The sequence below is a fragment of the Apodemus sylvaticus genome, chromosome 2 (genome assembly GCF_947179515.1).
Source record: "Apodemus sylvaticus chromosome 2, mApoSyl1.1, whole genome shotgun sequence".
NCBI classification, from domain to species: domain Eukaryota; kingdom Metazoa; phylum Chordata; class Mammalia; order Rodentia; family Muridae; genus Apodemus; species Apodemus sylvaticus.
Genome location: NC_067473.1, coordinates 78,622,795 through 78,638,659, shown reverse-complemented (window position 1 = coordinate 78,638,659; position 15,865 = coordinate 78,622,795). Strand labels below are relative to the sequence as shown.

At 40.7% G+C, this 15,865-nt stretch overlaps 1 protein-coding gene across 1 annotated transcript in view; it reads right to left on the bottom strand.

Moving 5' to 3' along the window:
• Window positions 1-15,865, bottom strand: part of Creb5 (cAMP responsive element binding protein 5) — a 312,730-nt gene that overhangs the window by 92,104 nt on the left and 204,761 nt on the right. The window lies entirely within an intron of this gene.

Sequence of the window (15,865 nt, the reverse complement as noted above, 5' to 3'; positions counted from 1 at the left end):
TTGGGCCTGATCTGCAGGATTTGAGTGAGCATTTCTCAAGGGAATGCATAGTTTGAAATTTTACTTCAACTTGCCAAGAAAAAAAAAATTAAAGGCCTGAAATTGATTTAATGAGCCAAGGAATGTGGAGTTGAGGGAAAGGGGAAATTATTTGTGTTTATTAAAAATGGCAAACAAGTAACTTTGTGGCTGAATTCTCAACCTCTTTGTGCTTCTCCTCTATGGAGTTGGATAAACATTAAACCATGAAATTAATGTAAATGACAGACAAACAAACAACAAAATCCCTGGGTCTTCTATATTCAACAGTCTAATCCTGCATGTTCCACTTCCCGAATTAGTGAAATTTCTAAAGATAATAAAACATGTTACTTCTTGTGCCAAAAACTAGGTAAGACTACAGTTATCCAGGTTCTGTTTAGGCCACCGCCTTCCTTCAACACAGAATATCCTGACCTGTCCACAGCCTTGCGACAGCACAAGACTCTGGCTAGAGTTTAGTCAGAGCATCACAGCCTAGTTAGCATGTTAGCCTAGCAGCACAGCCCAGTCCAGAGCCCCATGGGCCTGTCCCGAGTCCTAGTAGAGCACTACAGTGTAGTCTAGAGCACTGCAGTGCCTCATGGTACATTAGAGCCCTAACAGAGTGCCCAGTCCAGAATCCCATTGCGGCACCAAGATACTGTTGGAGCTGTCAGAGCCAGAACAGGCCAGTTCAGAGTCGTAGCTGAGCAGTGGAGGAGCTATTCTGTCATAAAGTTCTGGTGACTCAAAGAGAATTGGGGGATGAAATGGGCCAAGAATGACAAAATACTCTTCCTTTCACAATACCGTTAAAATTCCAAAGAAGACTAAGTTTTCCCTAGTTTTTGCCCAAGAGCTTTCTTTGAAAACAGTACTTATCACAACTACAGACATCCTAGAAGGATTAGTTATCAATTAGTCAAGATTGATGTGCCCAGGAAGGTACATGTATGAAAACAGACAAGAATACAAAACATGTTGCAGAGACTGGGTGCACATAAAGGCCTGCACTCATAGTGGGTGTGTGAATAGAAAGAAGTAGGCTAGCCTAGGAAGTTTACAACAATAGGGTGACTCATTTCAAATGAGCCACTAAGATGATTTCTTGACATGCGCTCTTCTCTGTAAAGAGGACTGACCACTGGAACTGGATTAGGTGTGAAGGAACTTGAGCTTCCACAGTTTCATCAGATTTTGGGGTCCAGCTGTCCCAACACTATTGGACAGTGGTTCTCAACCTGTGGATCATAACCCTTTTTGGGGGGGGGTGTTAAACAACTCTTTCATAGAGGTCACTTAAGAACATATTTACATTGCAATTCATAATAGTAGCAAATTAGAGTTGTGAAGTAGAAGCAAAAATAATGTTATGGTTGGGGGTCACCACAACATGACGAGGTGTATTAAAGGGTCACACCCTTAGGAAGGTTGAGAACGATTGCTATAGTTTATGACTTTACTATGTCTCATGGTCTCTTTAGAGGTGGTTTACACAATCTGAGAAACATAGAACGGGATTCAGTTAACAAACACTTGTTTAGAGAGCCCATGTTGACGTGTACTTGGGAACTTTGCTGAAAAGAGTTGTCTGTAGGACAGTTATTGAGGCCTGGAGAGGTTGCTCAGTGGCTGAGAGCACTCAGTGTTCTTGGAGGGGAGCTTGACTTAATTCCCAGCATTTACATGGCAGCTCACAACCATCTGAATTCCAGGTCCAGGGCATCTGATAACTTTTATTGGCTTCCTTGGGCAGCAGATAACAAATGTGGTGCCCTTATATACATGCAGGCAAAACACTCTGACACATAAAATTAAAATGAATACACCCATGAAAGATAATTCATTAATATCTCCCTCAGGTTAAAGTTTATCATTGGAATTATAGTTCCATAAGAGGCAACATTCACTAAGAACAGCTCTCCTCAGAACTACTCAGCCAGCTCTCCCCATCCATGGAAACACGTCTGTACATGTGTGACATCATCTTTCACCAAGTATTGGTCACCAGGGGGAAACTTTAAGTGCAGTTCAGAGAGAACAAAAATTTTTGAGACAACTGAAATCCTTTCTATGTTCTACATTGGTCTGCAAGATCGTGCTCATGACTGAAGGGCAGAGTATCTATTACCATCATTTACCTTACTGTTTCTAACTTGATATTCTCAAAAATATGGCCATGGTGAGCAGATTTTATTGATGTGTTATTTTTTTTAGGAGAAGGAGCCCAATTAAACAATCCAATGGATATTGAATGGAAATGTCAAAATAATTCAATTTAAAATGAGTTTTTACTCTTTTCCAAAGACTGGGAACTCCCAAGTGTATTGAATCACTAGGGAACAAATTACTTCATTTAATCCAATAATTAGGTTAGTTATTTCCACACCCTGCATAGATCTACTAGATTTTAAAATATCAAATATTTCCTCTTCACTTAAGAAATCCTTTCAGGGGACCTGGCTCCCTTGGGATTAGAAGAGTTTCTAAGTGATGCCAACCGGGCCGATTAGCCACATACACTTGGAAGGAAATACGACTACTCCAGATCCTTGTATGCTCAAATTCTAAATTTCCCTGTTAATTGTTTTGCATAGATTCTGTAAATTAGTTCCCCAAATCTTTCTACCAAACCAAGAGAGGTTTCTGAGTTCCTTGCTTGGGCTTTTAAAACTGCAAGCAGTAAAAAGCAAGATCGGTATGTTCTCATCATGACTTACAGAAAGGACCATGGCTGGGAGAGTGGATCAGTGGACACGGTGTGCCTAGGATGTGTGAGAACCTAAGTTGTGTCTTGCACAGCAAACAGACTAGCAAACACTAAATAATCATACGAAGAATTTTCCCCATCAGTAGGTCCAAAGAAACCGTGTACATACCCAGGAGAGTCAAACCATTGAAGCCAGAGTGGCAAAGTAACAACACCGCATGCATTGTCTTATTCCTTTTGTGTGTATTGAAATTTTTCAGATTTAATCTATAGTATTCTTGAATAAAGCTTTGTTATGTTTCACTTGGTGCTGTCAAGTAATCTTTAAAATGTTTTCATATCCCGGTTTCATGTGACTTGAAGCAATGCAGTATGGTAAGTAGGTTCATAGTATTCCCACTTGTACTTGGCAGTAAATTACATTTATATTTTTCCTTTGCCCACAGTTTCACACATTACAGAAGGGATCAGAGCTTCTCTCATCTCACACCTCCATGGCTCCCATAACTAAGTTTGTATCGATTTTTATGATAAAATAAATTCGTGATCTGTTTCTCTTGATGTTCATTCCACTCCCTGAATGTAGCACTAAGTCATGAGATTCCAGAATACTGCTAATACGAGAAATCATTCATCATGTGAAATTCTGTTTTCTCCTTTAAAAAAGAATAAAAGTAAATAAACGAAAAACCTTTCCAACAACACATCAATTAGATTCTGAAAATCAGATGGCAAAATAGCAGGAACATTGTGAAAACACATCCCAACAGCCTTCCCTCTAGTGCAGGCTTGCTGCCATGAGCTAGTAATTCCAGACTTTGAGCGAGCTGAGCCTCCTTTTTAATAACCATATGCCTCTAGGTAAAGTATTTCTACTAAAAATTATTGAGGCATGGAACAAGGTAAATGTGTGAGCTCATGTTGGATTGTTCAATTACTGAACTGAGGCCGCATTAAGAGTTTTCCAACTTGACAGATTACCCTTCTCTATACACTTGTATAAACACACCGCTTACGGCTGAAATCTATGTAAGCTTTTCTTTCAATTAAAATGTCAAGTATGACAGACTGTGTTTTTACTGTCCTTAGCAGAATGATAGGTGACACAGCAAGAGGTTTCATGTCCTCATTCCCTCCCCAAAGGATGTTTTCCAGTCTTAGGGTGTCTGAACAGCCCAGCCTGTGACTGCTAGTCTTCCTTGCCCCATGTTGTCTTGTTTTATCTATCTAGCTGTGGGCCAGGACGTGTGTCTGGGAGAGCTAAAGAAGAACTGTAGACTAAATTCCTTTGCAGGTCTTCCAGTAATCCATGGCACCCTGAAATTGCTTATAGACTATCAGGACAGATAGATCTGCTATGGAGCCAAAGGAAAGAGGGCAAGTCTTTGAAACAGACAAAGAGACAGACACAAAATTAACTGAGATAATCAGAAGATCAATTCTAGCACAGAAAGCAGACCACAGAGATGGACACTGTCGGAGGAATATGAAAAATAATCATGCAAGCACTTGGTAGGAGGCAGGAAATTTTTTAAGCTTCAGAGGAAGAAAATGGGGAAAAAAAAGTGTTGGGCAGGAAACAGGTTCAGGCACCAAGCTGGAAAAAAAGTTCCTGAGCTTCTGACAGTTCCATTCCATCTGCCGTATGTGTGAAGATACAGCTTAGGCTATGTCCAAAACCCTCGGACGCTAAGACCCAGAGTGTGGGACATGACAAGCGCGAGGCTTCACTGTTATGAGAGTGCTGTTCCCGATCACTGTGTTGTGTACAGTGCTTCATTGTGTACCTGGTATAAAGTAGATGGCTAATGTCTATGTTCAAAGACACTGAGACATCCAGAATTTGGTTCTTACTACCAATATTAAACGAGAACCATGACAAACATCCTTTCTAGCCTCAGAAGATGTTCCTACAAAAGTCTTTTTTAGAGCCATACTTCTTTCTCACTTCCATTTAACACTATCACACACACACACAGGCACACACACATAAACATACACATGCATACACACACATATACACACATACACACACATACACACATAAACACACAAGCCATGGTTGCCCAGTGGGCTTGTTATTTGCTTCTGATGTTAAAGGTTACATCTGAAATGAAGTATTGTGAACTAAATTGGCAAACTTTTTTATATGAAGAAGGGAGAGTAAAATTCTGAAGACAATGTAGATCTTCAGACTTATAAATCAGAAGAAGGGCTTTCTAATGTGAAGTATTTATCTGCCCATTCTCCAGGGAAATAGAAAATTTAAATTTCCAGTGTTGCAAAGAAGGCTAATTGTCCAGATCTCATGCAGAAGATAATATGAATTCCTTCCATGGGTAGTAATTTCACTGTATAGAGAGTGGTAAGGAATATAGGCTCAGGAGCTAGTCTGGCCAGACAGAAAACCTGTCTCTGGTGGGTATTAGTTGTGTGATCCAGAGAAAATGACTTTGTCCCTCAGTGGCAAAATGATATTCTAATTTATTTTTCTGTTACTGTGATAAAATGTCATGATTAAAACTTGAAAAGAAAAGGGTTTGTTTCTGCTTGTAACTCCCAGGCCAAAATCCATTATGGAGGAAAGTCAGGGCAGGAATATAAGCAGAAGCAGAGGCAAGTATGTAGGAGAGCTATTTATTGTCTTGCTCATAGTTCCTTCTCATCTAGCTTTCTTTACAGACTGGGGCCCCTGTCTAGGGAAGGTATTTCCCATAGGGAGCTGGGGTTCTCACATCAATTAGAAATCAAGAAAATGCCTCATAGACATGCCCACTGGTCAGTCTAATCAAGACAATCTGAAGTTGAAACTCTCCCAGATAATTTTGAACTGCAGTTGACAGTCCTGTTCTAGTTCGTTCTGGAACAGAAATTGGCACTACTAGGAGTGAGGTGTAAATGTGATGGAGCTAATCTTTGTGGTTTGGGGAATATTTACGAAAGCATTTAGAACTCAGAACTTGAGAAGATACTGGATACTCAGAGCTTGAAGAGCTCTTCTTTAAAACTTAGAAGCCAAGAATGTTGAGAGAAATGGGGCCGGTGGAGATCCAGCTTGTAAAGTTTCAGATGAAGGGCAGACTCTATGGGGCTATTTGTGGGGTAGTGAATTAAGAATCTGTGGTTGCTGGTCAGCTGAAGCAGAAGAATTGGCTGTAATTAATAAAGGACCAGTATTACTGAAATGAAATGTTTGCTTTCCAGGGACAATGGAGACTGATTAGCTGGGGCTAAAAATCTAACTGTGACTGAGGTGAAATCTTTTGGGAAGTATTTCCTCAGGGTCAGCAAGAGGATAAATTAATTCATCAGTGAAAAGTAAGGCCAAGCCAATAAAAGACAAATCATTTTCCTTCTGCTCTGCCTTTTAAAATCTATGCTGTGACTAGAAGTTTCATCCTATATGTGGGTTGGTTCCCCCAACATTAATTTAACAATCTTTAATTCTCTAGTTCTGGTTGCCTGATAAGGTAATAATAATTTAAAACAAGTTGACATTAAAATCAACCATCACACGTGGGTTGATAATAAAATTTACTCATGGTATTAAATGATTTCCCACATATATTAAATATACTGAAAAATAAAAATAGCTGATATTATTTCTTATTATTCTGAAACACTGATCAAACAACAGATTAAATTTAACTGTCTTAATTCAGGTTTCTGTTGCTGTGTTAAAATATCATGACCAAAGCAACTAGGTGAGGAGAAGGTTTATTTTTGCTAATCGGTTACAATTGATTATCAAGAGCCAAGGCAGGAAACTGGTGGCAGGAACTGAAGTAGAACCATAGAGGAATGTTGCTTACTGGGTTGTTCCTCGTGGCTTTCTCAGTCTGCTTCCCTATATAACCCTGGTCTACCTGCACAGGGGCTGCCACTCTCCCCAGTGGGCTGGACCTCCCATGTTAATCAGGCTTACCTACTTTAATCTATTGATTTATTGATTTAATGTATGTGAGTACATTGTTGCTGTCTTCAGACACACAAGGAAAGGGCACCATATTCCATTTCAAATGGTTGTGAGCCACCATGTGATTACTGGGAGTTGAACTCTGGAACTCTGGAAGAGCAGTGAGTGCTCTTAACCACTGAGCCATCTTTCCAGCCTCCATAGGCCAATCTTATAGAGACATTTTCTTGACTGAAGTTCCCTTTTTTTCACATGACTTTAACTTGTGTCAGTCTTTGACAAGACTACCCAGGACAATCATTATTTCTGTCAATAAATCATGATTTGAAGTTGAGAACTTAAAGACTATCAGTCTTTAGCTTTAATTAATGAACTATAGCAACATACAATGTTCAACACTTCCTGCATATTTATTTCTTTAGTGATCCACCAGCTTCAGGTTTTCCAAGCCCTTCTACAGAAGAGAATGGACCCTCCTCACTCATAACTTTGGAGAATTGCAGAGTGACATCATATTATTTCTTAGAAAAGACTCTTGCAAATATTTCCTCAAATGGAACCAAACTAGTTCCCCAGAGATCAATTCTTGGTGTCTTGCTTTTTCTGATAAAAGCCAACAGAAGCAATCATTGGGAAAACAAGAAAGCTGTCTAACCTGTATTTTAAAAATATACATGTAGTGTTCCAATTAAAAAGGATGAGAGAGGATGAATTAACTTGTTGCCTATAGCTTTTTTTGAGTGAGCTCACACTTATGTCTCACCACTAAGATACTAAAGGAAGATGTGGAATACAACAATATTTCCCCTCTTTTAAAAATGGGACAAAGAAGTCCATATTTAAAAGCAGCTTCAAGGAAAGCATGTGGCCTCCTTTTCCAAGATGGCTTAGTTTCAAGCAAGAGTCTCTACTAAAGAACTGCCCCTGCCGGTGACTTTCAGGTGTTTAACTAGGGAATTCTGCCTTTGGATATATATCACATTTTCTACCTCAACCAAAACCTCCATCTTTTCATTTAAAAAAAAAGAAGAAGAAAAGAAAAAAGAGTCAAATAGCAATGTCAACAGCACATCCATGTAGCTTACTAGGGGTTCCTATGACAAAATACAACCACTTTCTAAGGCTTTCACCTCCCCTGACCCCATTGGCTTTGACCTCTGTTACCTGTAATCCTGAGCCTCTGCTCCATTCCAGGTAGCAGGTAGCACATCTATATATTCCTTTTCATCACAGACCTCTAACCTGAGCCATTCTCATTGCCTTTCCTGGTCAATGCCATCAGGTTGGGTATGTTTTCAATATACCTTATATTTTTCACGATAGTATTTATTGAAACTTAATCAAAAAATTAATTAATAATCAATCTATCAATTACCCATCAATGATGAATCAAGAAATGAATGTATTTCAAGATAGTGTATGTTCCCATTTAGTATATTACCATATACAAATGGTTTGGCTTCTTAGGTCATTGATATAAAAATCTTTTACTAGTTTCTTTTTGGGAACTATTGCATGTTCTGTCATCTCTTAGGGTTTACTATCTTAGCTTCCCCACCACAATTCAACAATGATTAAAAAAGTGATTTTAGAAAGCAAAGCTGAGTCTGTTGCTCAGGTTTATAACATTTTCCTAAAAAGGTGAGGCCCTCACAAGGTTCTACTGAAGTAGAGGTAAAGAAAGAAGAAGGATCTTTCTTTGTCATTATACATAAATATAAATAACAATAAGCTTCTTCATTCAGATATTTTGTTTATCTTAGCTATTAAAGCAGATGCTTCTGAACTTTAAGGTGGTGCAGGACACACAGTAAGTAGGTCTTTCACAAATACTTCTGGAATCAATGAAAGCATAGAGACACACGATCTTATCTACTGGCAATGGATATTGAAGCACAGTATTCAAACAATTACCTTTTCTGAATTTGGAGGAGAATGTAACTGAATCTAAGTCATAAGCCAAACTCCAGCTTTCATCAACAGACTCACAACCCATCTCTGCTCCTTTGTTTTGGTACTAGGGATTGAGCACAGAATCTTGTGCAGGCTGGGCCACTTCAAGTCTTGAAAAAGCCTGAGGTTGTATTACCCATGCCCCTTATGTTAACCTCAAGCTGTCAGATGAGTCCTAGATCCATAGCCAGTTCCCCTTTCAAGTGCTACTTCAGGCACTTTATAACAGAAGGCCAAGAATGGTCCCACATTCATGCCCCCAGTTTATGTAATGTCCTCTAATTGGATGCATGACTAACCTTAGGGTTATCCAACATAGTGACCCAAGCTCTGTTCTCCAGACTATCAGTCACTCCACACTGCGATCAACATGCATCAGCACTGCCAGGAGTGTCTGACACTCAGTTCTCCACACAGGCTCAATCTGGGTCTCTGTATTTATCAATCAGATACTACTGATGCCTTTATTTTATAGACGTAGTATCTGATGTCTTGGAAACTATAACTTCTTTCTCTTTAAGTGAAGGCCCGGCTGTGAGAAGCCAATGGTAGTTAAAAAAAAAATACAACCAGCAATCTGCATCCTGCTGGGGCCTTGGAGGCTTTTACAGCAGATGCCCTGCTTCTCTGCAGAGGAGGGTTTACTATAGCTTTCATGCACTTTAAGCAGAAGGAGGAGTAATAGGAGGAGAAACCCAAGTTTATGGCCATTCTGTTAAGACTATTAAATCATTTTTTTCCCTCCTGGCTTCTTTAATGACTGATTTCTGCACCATTAATCTGAATCAGTCCTGCCGTCAGGCAGATCCATTTGAGTTAACCCCAAACACGGCTGGATTCATTTCTGATGCACTATTTGGAGGGGCGTGGGGAGAAATCCATTTCCAAATGCGATTTTTTTCCTTGTAAAGAGCTAACAGTTCTTTGTAACAGTTCTTCGTTTTTATAAAAGATCCTAAATTCCTATGCACTTTAGCTTTATCCACAGGTCAGCTGCTCACACAGGAACATAAGGGCTCCTCAATAGTTTCACACTGCATCCATCATTCACAAAGTCACACTTAAAAAAGGCAAGCAAATGCAGAACAACAGACTCAAGGAACAGAGCACAAAGAAGGATGAACGTCTCACTGGTGGGGAGAAAACCTCTCTTTCTAGAGGCATGTCTCTAAGTACAACTTCTTCCTGTTAATAAGCCTCCTGGATTACTAAGAGCGAATAAGCAAGCCTGAGATGAGGAGTCCTGCCACTGATGTGAGATCGCTGCTTTTCACATCCTCCAGAAATGAATAATTCATGGCGGCAGTCACCACCACTCCTGCCTGCAGATTCCATGGAGGCCCAGAGAGCTCCCAGGGTTCCTAGACAGCAGGCAGGGCCCCACCCCCACCCAAGCCCTCTGCCTGCCAGCAGCTCTGCTTAGGTTTCTCCTGGCTTTGCAGCTTCTCAGTCAGTGTCTTTTAATTGAGTCATTTCTGGTGGAATCTGCAGTTGGCACAAGACCCTGCACCTAGATTCCAAATTTACAACTGAAGTTTGCCCCCAACTGGCATCAGCCCCAAGAAGCTCCAGTGGAAAAAAAGGGCAGAAAAGGCCTAAGGAGTCTCTGGCTGGCCTTCCTGGGCCTATGGGATTCATGGGATCTCTTACTGTGAGGCTCTCTCTAATGCCTTTACTTAATTTCTTCTGGAATCTTGAGGCAGAGCCCCTCCTGTACACCTTCAGGATTGAGATTCTCTCCACCCCTGCTCCATTGGGAGTAGGTGTTGGAATTCATGGGTCTGTGAGTACCCCTGCCGGAGAGGGAGATGTTCCTGCTCCAGAGGGAGTAGCTTTGACATTTGGGAGGCCATACATGGCCAGGCAACCAGCTGCTGAAAGCTTGATTCTCCCAAGAGCAAGTATTCCATGCAATTCTTCCATTCCATTCCATTCCATTCCATTCCATTCCATTCCATTCCATTCCATTCCATTCCATTCCATTCCATTCCATTCCATTCCATTCTATTCTATTCTATTCTATTCTATTCTATTGTTTTATTTTATATTCCATTCTACTTGATGTTACTGAGGAGGGAATCTATGATCTTAGACATGACAACCAAATGATCAGGCACTGGACAATAACTCCCAAGTCTACCTACTTTTTTTTTTGGAGACAAGGTCTCACACACAGTGTAGTCCTGACTATTCTCGAACTCGATGTAAACCAAGTCTGGACTAGGACTCAAAGAGATCCTCCTGCCTCTGCTTTCCGAGTGAGTACTAGGATTTAAGTGCCACCACACCTAGTCTAACTTCTATTCTTAATGATGAAATAACAACTCTAGAAGAAGCCCTTGTTCTCCAAGGGAAAAGGTCTTGCCCTTCTACCCAGCCACAGCTTACTAAACACCCTGTGAGTTTATACCCTGACAGAGGGTACAAAGAGGGTACAGGTTCCCCGATCCCATTGGAGGAGTCCAGGTGTTGAGGAAACCCTGGCTACATCAAGGCTGAGCACAGTGCAGGGATGCAGGAAGGGTGAGGAGAAGAGATGGATAACTCAGAGAAGGCTCCAGCAACATATAGAAAAATGCACATGACCTAAAGGGGGAAGCACAGGATTACAACTGTTTCAGTCAACAAAAGATGCATTAGGGAAGTGTGGAACAAGACAGAACCGTCTTCAATTTCCATATGACTCAGTGGTCAGAGTGACTCTCAAGGACAATCAAAGCAGAACAGCAACAGCTTAACCAGAAATGAAGGTCACAGGAAGTAAAAAAAAGCAGATGTCCCAAGAGCACACAGAGAAAGACAGAAGTATTAGCTTTGCCTCTTGTTGGGCTCTTAAAATCATAGCTGTCCTTCCTGGGCTCAGGGAAGGAGGAGCAGGAAAGATGGCAAACCTCTTGATTCTAAATGAGATCTATCTTCAGTTATTTTAGCCAGGGTGTTCCACAGCAAATGCAGAGTTGTGCAGGCTGCCATATCTGGTCTCTAACATGAGTACAGTGCCTGGATTGGCTGACAAGCCCAGCTGTCTCTTGGTTTTGCAACAGTCTAAGAACATTGGCAACCTACAATCCGCTCAATCTTGCTTCTTTTCCTTCATCAGGACCATGCAGCTATGATGTCAAAGTCCCAGGGATAGCTAGAAGGACATTTGAGAGAGTGTTCCGACTATCTTTGGTCCTTGGGGGATGCAAACCTATATTTTCTGCTTAAGATGATATGCCTGATTTAGAAAATAAGACCATTACTAGTATCATTTCATAAAACAGGTCAATATGATATTTTTTATAGGATTGGAGGTAAGGGATATGGAAGAAAGATCCAGAAACAAACCAAAGGAGGTGTGATACTTGCGTTATTGTGATGCCTGGAGTACCTGTCATCTTCTGGGAGATCTTGCCAGGACAGATTGCCCTGTTTTGGCTCTTACATCGTGTCAGTCATTTAGACTGAATTTGGAATTCAGTAGGAGCTATAGTTGTTGAATAACTTAATGAGATTGCGGTAGTCTATCCTGTCTCTCAGTTCCTCACAGCTGTACCCCTAGGACTTATACATGACAAGGATACTTTTATTTTAAAATTCTTTCTCTAGGTCCTCACACATGCTAGGCAGTTGTTCTAGCACTGAGCTATGCCTGCAACTACTCGTCATGATTTGGCTTTTGGTTTTTCTTTCTTTCTTTTTTTTTAAAGATGGTAATGGGAAGTAGCGTTCTAATTTCTAGGGAAGGTATAATCAGGTCGGATTAGCCTTTGTCTTAAGCAAGGGACATTGGAACAGGGCAGAGATTCTAGGAAATCATGACCATTCTTTTGCACAACCTCCCAGCGCTACCTTCCAAGTTCACTGGATTTGCAGGAGCTGAACTGATACTAATCTGAAGCGCTCAGTCAAATCTTAGCAATAAAGTTGGTAATTACAATACTTGGCATTTACTTTGCACTGTGGAAGGGTCTCAGAGACCTTCTCAGCCTGGGATGGACTGGATACACAGGCAACTGGCCATGGCTGCCACTTCCCTGGGGACAAGGCTGCTTCTGTTATGAAATAGCAAGATAGAGACAGTGGCCATGTTCTGTGTGTGAACACACCACATATATACACAGCAGGCTGATACACACTAAAAGGCAAAAACCCAAAGACAAACAAAGCAAACAAACAAACAAAAACCAACCTCCAAAACAACAATAACGAAACCTACAAAGTCTTGTATTCTGATAAATTGGGTGTGCTAGCTGGGTCAAACATTGGAAGCTAGGCTTCACTCTATTCTTATTTATCATTAGCGAGCTTGTATGTCTGTTCATGTATGGATGAGTGTGACTGTTGGAATCCATCTTTCCTTCCACGATGGGGTCTGGAGAGCAAACATGGTTTGTGGCGCTTGTGTGGCCATTTTGCTCATCCACTGAGCAGTCTTATCAGCCCCAGGGTTGAATGTTTTTAGACATGTTTTTCTTTGCTGTTTCTCCCAAGCCTCTCCTCAACATATTTGTGACTACATTTGAAGGGGAGCTGCACGTGAAACATGTCTGCCACCCCAGCACCTGGGAGGCCGAGACAAGAGGGTCACAGTTGAGGTCAGCCTGGGTTCCACAGTGAGATTCTGCCCCCAAAAACAGTAAGGTCAACAAACTACAGAATAAATGTGGATAGATAAAATTTAAACATTTCAATGTCTACATCTGTTAAGGAATCAAGTCTTAAAAAGCTTGTTTTCCCTTTAAGTTCATTCAGAAAAGCAGACAAACAAACAAACAAAAATCTTTGAGGTGAAAATGCTTTGGAAAAAGTCATGTAGAGGCACCTTTCTCTCCCCTGGTGGCCTTGTGTTGTGCCAAAGAGGGGCGACTTGTTCTGTACCCAAATTACTCTCCAGACAGTGTTACTCCTGCCCTTAAATGAATGTGGCATTTGGGGTTTCACGTTTAAAATGTAATTTGGATTCATTTTAGATGTCTTCCTACAGCTTAATAAACATCTTCCCCAGACAGACTCAGGGTCTGATTTTAATTTGTGGTAGGGTTACAGGCAGCGTAAATGTCAGTTTCGGCTACAGAGAGTAAATCTGTGCTAGAAATGGAAACTGAAAGTGACTGGCAGTACACTTGAGCACATACCACATGATGTTTGCCCACGGGATGCAATGGCTCCCTAAGAAGCCCCTCCACTGGCCTGTGATGAGAGCTAAGTCTCTCCTCAGAACCCTAAACTGTGACCCCGAACAGAAGACTCAATGCTGCCTTCTCTGGATGTGTCAATTTGAAGTAAAGCGTTAAAATGAACTAAGTTGTTCGTGGCATGGTTTTGAGTATGAACAACCCGCAAGGCCACTACTGCCTCAGCCAGCCACTCACTCACCCAGAGGCCTTGGGCTAAGTCCTAAACACAGCAGAATGCTACACACTAAAAGGCAGAAACACAAAGACAAATAAACAAACAAACAAAAACCAACCTCCAAAACAATAATGAAAGGTTCAGTCTCTGAGAGCCCCAAGCGTCCATATTTTATACATATATCTGTGTATAAAATAAAAACAGCTGACCAATCATCTCAAAGAGCTTTATGACACTAAACTTAGCATCAGTTACTATGGCTCCCATAGCCAGGTAAGCCGATCTAGAAAGATCTACAAGTGTGTGTTTCAGAGAAATAATTCATTAGGTAATATGCCTGTCTAAAAGTCAAGAGAAATAGGTGAATAATTTCTCACTGGATGCTCTAGAACATCACCTTCCTTGAACGACAGATAATGAAATGGCTCCCTTGTTCCTGATTGTCCCTAACAATAAGCCTAACAGGGAAGGGAAGCAATGTCCTGAAGAGCAGGAGAGCTGACAACATCTTCTCACATACAAACAGAGCAGGAGAGGGGACAACTTCTTCTCACATACAAACAGAGCAGGAGAGGGGACAACTTCTTCTCACATACAAACAGTAACAAGTACATAATAAAGGTTTAACTTCATGTTACTTATTTGTATCTACCATTTATTATTAGGCAGAATGACATTTTGAGGAATCTTGGAAGACAGGCTTCCAGATGGATAGTTCAAACTTTTCAATACAATGTCCATTGGGACTGGTTGGAAATCTGGCATTTTGAGAACAATTAAAATCCTTCAAACCTGAGAAAGGAAGCACTGTAGCTATCATGTAGTAGATGATACTTTAACCTGCCTGCTAAACAGCCAGGATGACATTCCTTAAGGGACTATGCTGAGCTATGGATGGTCACCTGGTGCCTGTGAAAGTTTTGAGCATTAATGTAGTGTGCTATAGACTGCCTAGAGATCTGGTTAAACACTATTCCTGCGTGTGTCTGTGAGGGTGCAGCTGCAAGAGTCTCATCTGAGTAAGGCAATGTGCCTTCTCCATTTGAGTTCCATCAAGCAAAAAACTGAGGGTCTGAAGGGAAACAAAATTCTCAAGCAAAGGAAGGGGGTGCTGTCTCTGTATGATTACTTGTCTTCTCTTGATCTTTGTAGGGACAAAATTCCATGGATGCTTCTCATTCTGAAGCGTTCAGATTTCTACCAGAATTTAGACTGCCTGTTCTTCTGGGTCTCCAGCTGGTGGACAGCAGATTCTGGAGCCTCTTGACTTTCATAATCGAAGTCATTAGGTAATTCCTTAAGTTGGGCAGGTAGATAGGAGGTGGATAGATAGTTGGACAGTCTTCTACTTATGATGGGGTTCTATCTGGATAAACTTATGGTAACTTTGCAAATGTACTTTGTAAGTCATAGCTATATTTCATATACTATTGGAAGTCATACCTTAGCTGGGTTTACATTAAAAATTATTAAAACACTTATATTAGCCAATTTACCTATGATTGAACAAAACTATTTATTCCAGTTGTTATGTTATGCTAAAGTATCTCATTTGATTTACTGAGTCCTGAGTTGAAACTGAAGCCAGAAGACTACAAAGGTATACATTCCCATCACCACAAACCACTGTAAGACAGAGATCACCAGCATCTCTCCATTCACATATCCATCTATCCATCCACCCACCCATCCACCCACCCACCCATCCATCCATCCATCCATCCATCCATCCATCCATTCATCTTCTTTTTATTAGTGTTTCTCTGTCAAACTTTAATATAGTGCTCAATGCTTAGAGTCTGTTCAAAAGAGAGTGTCCCATATTATTTTACATATATTCAGTATTGTGAATTAACAGAGTCTAAGTAGTAGCATGATATTTTAACATAGATATAATAAGACAGATATAAATAACAATGTATTTCTAA